Here is a 5,677-nt window from a genome sequence, read left to right as displayed (position 1 = left end):
GGCTCTATAGTTCGGTCTGCTTTACTCTCTATAGACTTGGATTCTTGGTTTCAGGATCTCTTCAGTGAATTGGAGTAGTTTCTCTCTCCCTTCCCCGCCCCCCCCCCCCCCCTTTTTGGTTAAGAATACTTTTGTATTCTTTAAAAAAAGTTTATTTATTTCTCAGTTAAAATCTGGCATACATACAGTCCCTGGCTCCAGAAATTCCCTCTGGAGACTCTGTGTGTGTGTTGAATAGCGGGGCTTGAAATCAGTGTGTGTGTGTGTGTGTGTGTGTGTGTGTGTGTGTGAGTAGCGGGGCTTGAAATCGGTGTCTGGAGACTGTGTGTGTGTGTGTGTGTGTGTGTGTGTGTGAATAGCGGGGCTTGAAATCAGTGCCTGGGTGCTCTTCCATTTTTGCTCAAGGCTGGCACTCTTGACACTTGATACCATACCTGTACTTTAGGATATTTGTTGGTTAGTTGGAGATAAGAGTCTCACAGATTTTTCTGCCTATGCTGCCTTCAAACCAGTATCTTCAGATCACTGTCTCTTGAGTAGGATTGCAGGTGTGAGCCACAAGCACTGGGCTTATCTATGCTGTACTGTCTACTTCTGTCATCCCATAAATAGACCTCAGAATGGTTCAAGTTTAAGGAGTATTACAGTAGTATCCCCAGACCTAGCTATTCAGTTTCTTTATGTTCTAATGGTGCATTTTATAGTAGTTTCTCTTAAAATGCTATGGAAAATAGCAAAATACAAGATAATAACCAGTGGAATACTGTAAGATATTAATGTGTTTAGAAGACTTCTAGTGATGTATCTCAGGTCTTTGTCCTGGGTCCTTAGTAGCTCTTGTTCAGTGACTTTGGTACCATTGATGGAAATCTATAAAGAATGGCTGGGCACTGGTGGCACATGACTGTAATACTAGCTACTCAGGAGGCTGAGATCTAAGGATCATGGTTCTAAGCCAGCCCAGACAGAAAAGTCTGTGAGACTGTCTATCTCCAGTTAACCAGCAAAATGCCTAAAGTGGAGCTTTGGTACAAGTGGTAGATCCCAGCCTTGAGTAAAGAAGCTGAGGGATAGTGTCCAGGCTCTGAGTTCAAACACAAAAAACCCATCCAGAAGTGGAGGTGTGGTGTTGCTGTTCACACAGAGGAATCTGGGAACACAATGTCTGGTAGGCAGAAAGGGACCATACTATGCTGGTATAGACAAAGTTTATTGAAATATCACATGCTTATATACAGCACACAAGCAGGAGAAGTAAATCTTCAGTCAGGGGCAGGGAGTTAAACAGTTTTATGGGAATACAGACAATGAGAGTTTAAGTCAGTAAACTGGAAAAGCTAATCCTTTTGTCATCAAATATGCAGTTCCAGTAATCAAGGCTGTAAAAGTAGGTAAAGCACAGGTGAGTACACAAAGGGGGTCTGGAGGCATTGTTCTACAGGGTTAACTAAATGAAGCACAAATGGCACTTCCCGCCAACCATTGCCAACCATTACCTGAGTCTGGCGCTGGGAGCAGAACCTTTGCTCCACATGGAGGAAGGAGTGTCCCTTCCTCTCCCAGAGGAATGCATTCCTGCATGCACCCTCATGGCACACAGGAGCTCCGATGGGGTTACGTGGGTCGATGCCTCTGACAGTGTGGTTCAAGTGGTGTGTTCAAACACCAGGACTGGCACAAAAAAGACAAATTATACAGTGTAAAATCCAGAGGACTCCTCAGAGAATAGGTGACAGTAACTATCAGATTATCTAAAGAAGTTATAAGGGCTGAATCTAACAAGATGATACTTTGAAATCTTTTCCTTTTGGTCCTACTAATTTCTTTTTTTTTTTTTTTTTGGTAGGTCTTGGGGTCATGGGGCTTGAACTCTGGGCCTGGGCGCTGTCCCTCAGCTCTTTAGCTCAAGGCTAGCATTCTACCACTTGAGCCACAGCACCACTTCCAGCTTTTTCTGTTTATATCGTGGGGAGTAATCTAACCTAGGGCCTCATGCATGCTAGGCAAGCACTCTACCACCGAGCCACATTCTCAGCCCCCTGAAAGACTTAATTTCTTGAAGTGTATCTTTAACAACATAAATGAAACTAGGTATTTTCATATATAAGTTCAATGTGAAACAATTTGACAAAGCACTTTTCCTGGGCTACATCAAGGTAACTAGGGCAGTTAGAGAGGATTTTTAACACAATACTGTCCATGAGGCCATATATGGAGACTTTGATTCAGTTTTGGGTATAGCCTTAATTTATTTTATTTTATTTTGATAGTGCTGGGGTTTGAACTTAGAAATTGGGAGGCAGGTGCTCTTCCTCTTGAGCCATGCTTCTAGCCCTTAGGTGTAGATTTTGAAGTCTATTGACATAAAATAGCAAACAGGAACTTATATGGGTTATAAATTTATCTTGAAAAATTGCTGAAAGCAATTTAGGGAATGAGGGTGGTGAGCTTTAGGTATAATAGCTGTTACTGAAGTCCTGGGATGATTTTGGACAGATTCTTTTTGAAATATTCTACATAAGGTCAGAGATTAAAAAAAAAAAATATCAGTGGATATAACTAGAGAAAAAAAAAAAGATCAGTGGATATAACTAGAGAAGCAGAATGCACAAATAAGTATGCAAAATGTATGGCTTAAAGAGTTATTAGAATATCTATGGAATATCCACCTGCCTTAAAAACTAGAACATTGCTGATAACCATGGAAGCCCTTGGATGCCTCTGCTGTCAGTGGGCAAGTCTTTTTAATGCTCCCTGTCCACTTTTGTTCTTGGTTTCTTGGTTGGCTTATCAAGACAGAGTCTTGTTAGGTTCTCTACTATAGCCTCAAAATTACAATCTTCAGGCTGGGAAGTTGGCTCAGTGGTAGAGTGCTTGCCTTGCATGCATGAGGCCCTGGGTTCAATTCCTCAGCACCACATAAGCAGAAAAAAGCAGGAAGTGGCTCTGTGGCTCAAGTGGTATCCTTGAGCTCTGAGGAACAGAGCCTAGGCCCAGAGTTCAGCCCCCACAACTGACCAAAAAAAAAGAAAAAAAAATCACAATCTTCTTGCCTTACCCTCCCAAGTGCTGGAGGCCCACATGGCTCTCTGTTATTTTTAGTTGTGATTTGATGGATCATTCAATGGAATGGTAATGAGTCTGCAATTCACCATAAGGAAATTACTTCTGAAGCTATGGAAAACAACCACTCTGCTTTAGGAATTGTACATTCTTTCTAAGGTAATGATTACTATCTACATTGGGTACAATGAATGAGAGTCCTATATCTGTCATCAGTTGATTTAAGATTACTTTTTGTTATAACTTGTTGCTTAGACTAGTGAAGAATGATATGTTGAGCATTAATCCTCTAGTTAGATTGAAAACATTTCCAGACCAAAAAATGTGAACACAGATGTTCAGAATCAGCCTTGAATATCTCTAAACAAAGCATTGGCTGTGTTTACCCACACACGGGATTTCTGAGTGGAGAACTTTTTACAACAAAAAAGTTTGAATTGTTCTATGTCCCAAAGAGCCTATTTTTTTTTTTTCTGTAGAGGATCACGTTTCATTAAATGACCAATTATGTCTTAAGAATAAAGTAGAGTTCCAGTGATGTCTCCATTCCCTTTTTCATTCCTTACAAATTTCTAAATTGGAATGTTCTTGTAATCTAATACCGAGTAAGTAATGGAAGGAAGCTCATAAAGGGGCTAACAGGTTTGGGGTAGGTAGCAGCTACACTTGGTACAGTGAGAAAAAGATCTTGTGAATAAGATTCAAATAGTTGTAAGATGCATTAATTCTGAGATTGACATTTAGACTGCCAATCAGTTCAGTTCTTCCAGAAACGATGTAGCAATCTGAAGTCTACATATATCAGAGCATCTTTATTTTTTTTATTTTTTAAAATTTTTGTTGTGGTCTTGAACTCAGGGCTTGAACTGTCCTTCTTTTGTACTGAAGGCTAATGCTGAACCATTTGATATTTTTAGTGGTTAAATGGACATGAATCTGACTTCACACTGTGGTCCTCAGATCTTAATCTCTTGAATAGCTTTCTGTAATTTTTCTTTTTTTCTTTTCCTGTACTTTTGGAGATGCAGTTTCATGAGCTTCTCTGCCTGGGCTGGCTGGATTTCAGCCTCCAGGTGAGTTAATAGGCCCAGCTTGCTCATTAAAAAAAAAAATATTTGTTTATGCTCATATTGAGGCTTGAACTCAGGGTCTAGTTGCTATCCTTTGGTTTTTTTTGTTCAAAGCTTCTGCTCTACCACTTGAGGAACTTATACCTTTTTGTTGGTTAATTGAAAATAAAAGTCTCACAGACTTTCCTACTTAGACTGGCTTCGATCCCCAGTCCTCAGATGTCATCCTGCTGAGTATCTCTGACTTTTTTTAAAAATAAAAAATACATAATTTTATTATTGTTAAGGTGTGCACATTAGTTACTGATTTATAAGTCAGGAATGTTGACATATCCTTATATGCATACAACTTGATCAGGTTCATCCCTTTTTTTCAATCTTCTTCCTCTCCATTGTGTTTTCACACTTGTAAATAAGCTATTATCACCATATTTTTCCTGTTTCAACTTTCTGTGTCTACTCACTAGTACACACATCTGGACAGAACCATTTTTACCCTCATGCTGTCTGTCTTTTTTTCAAAGTGAATGTTAATTGCTCAAAGCAGTTTTACTTGGATATATACATATATGTTTTTTTTTTTTTTGTCAGTCCTGAGGCCTGAACTCTGGGCCTGGGGGCCGCCCCTCAGCTCTTCAGCTCAAGACTACCACTCTACCAGTGGAGTCACAGCACCACTTCTGGCTTTTTCTGCTTATGTGGTACTGGGGAATCAAACCCAGGGCCTCATGCATGCAAGGCAAGCACTCTACCACTGAGCCACCTTCCCAGCCCTATAACATATATGTTTTAATCAGATTGATCCGTTTAATTGCTCTTACTTTTTCATCACCCCACTCCTTTTATTCAACAGCTTTTAGTGAGTTTTGTTAAGTGGCCTTTTTAAAAAATCTGATAGTATTATTTTTCTTTATTTTAAATTTTCATTTGCAACTTTGTTAGCTATTTACAGATTTGATGTCAAGCATAAAAAATGGCATCTCAAACTGAGAAAAAATGTAATTAAAATTAAGGGAAATAACATTTAGGGAATGATAGCAGGGGCTGGGCACTGGTGGCTCAAACCTGAAATGCTAGCTATTCAAGAGGCTGAGATCTGAGGATCGCAGTTCCAAACCAACCTGAACAGGAAAGTCTGTGAGACTCTTATCTCCAATTAACTACCAAAAATCCAAAAGTGGATCTGTGGCTTAGGTGGAAGATTGCCTGCCTTGAGTAAAAAAGGTAAGGGACAGTGCATAAGCTCTGAGTTTAAGCCCCAGTACCAGCACACACACACAAAGAAGGCAAAAAGAATTCATTCTTTGTGTTCTGAACATTGTGTACATCTGTATAAATCTAGCCTAGTAACAGACTTCCTGTTCTGGTAGTTGCTTCTTTTGTTTGATGGCTAACATAGGAGGATACTATGGAAATTAGTATTCTTTCAGGGATCATTCATTGGTTCTATGTACATTTGTTGAGTACTTGTATCAGGTATTAAACTAGAAACCATGATTTGAAAGGTGAGAATTCTACAGGAGACAGACAAGTAATTGGAATGC

This window comes from Dipodomys spectabilis, unplaced genomic scaffold (genome assembly GCF_019054845.1).
Source record: "Dipodomys spectabilis isolate Male_0828 unplaced genomic scaffold, ASM1905484v1 ptg000286l, whole genome shotgun sequence".
NCBI lineage: Eukaryota > Metazoa > Chordata > Mammalia > Rodentia > Heteromyidae > Dipodomys > Dipodomys spectabilis.
This window is presented reverse-complemented; position numbering follows the sequence as displayed.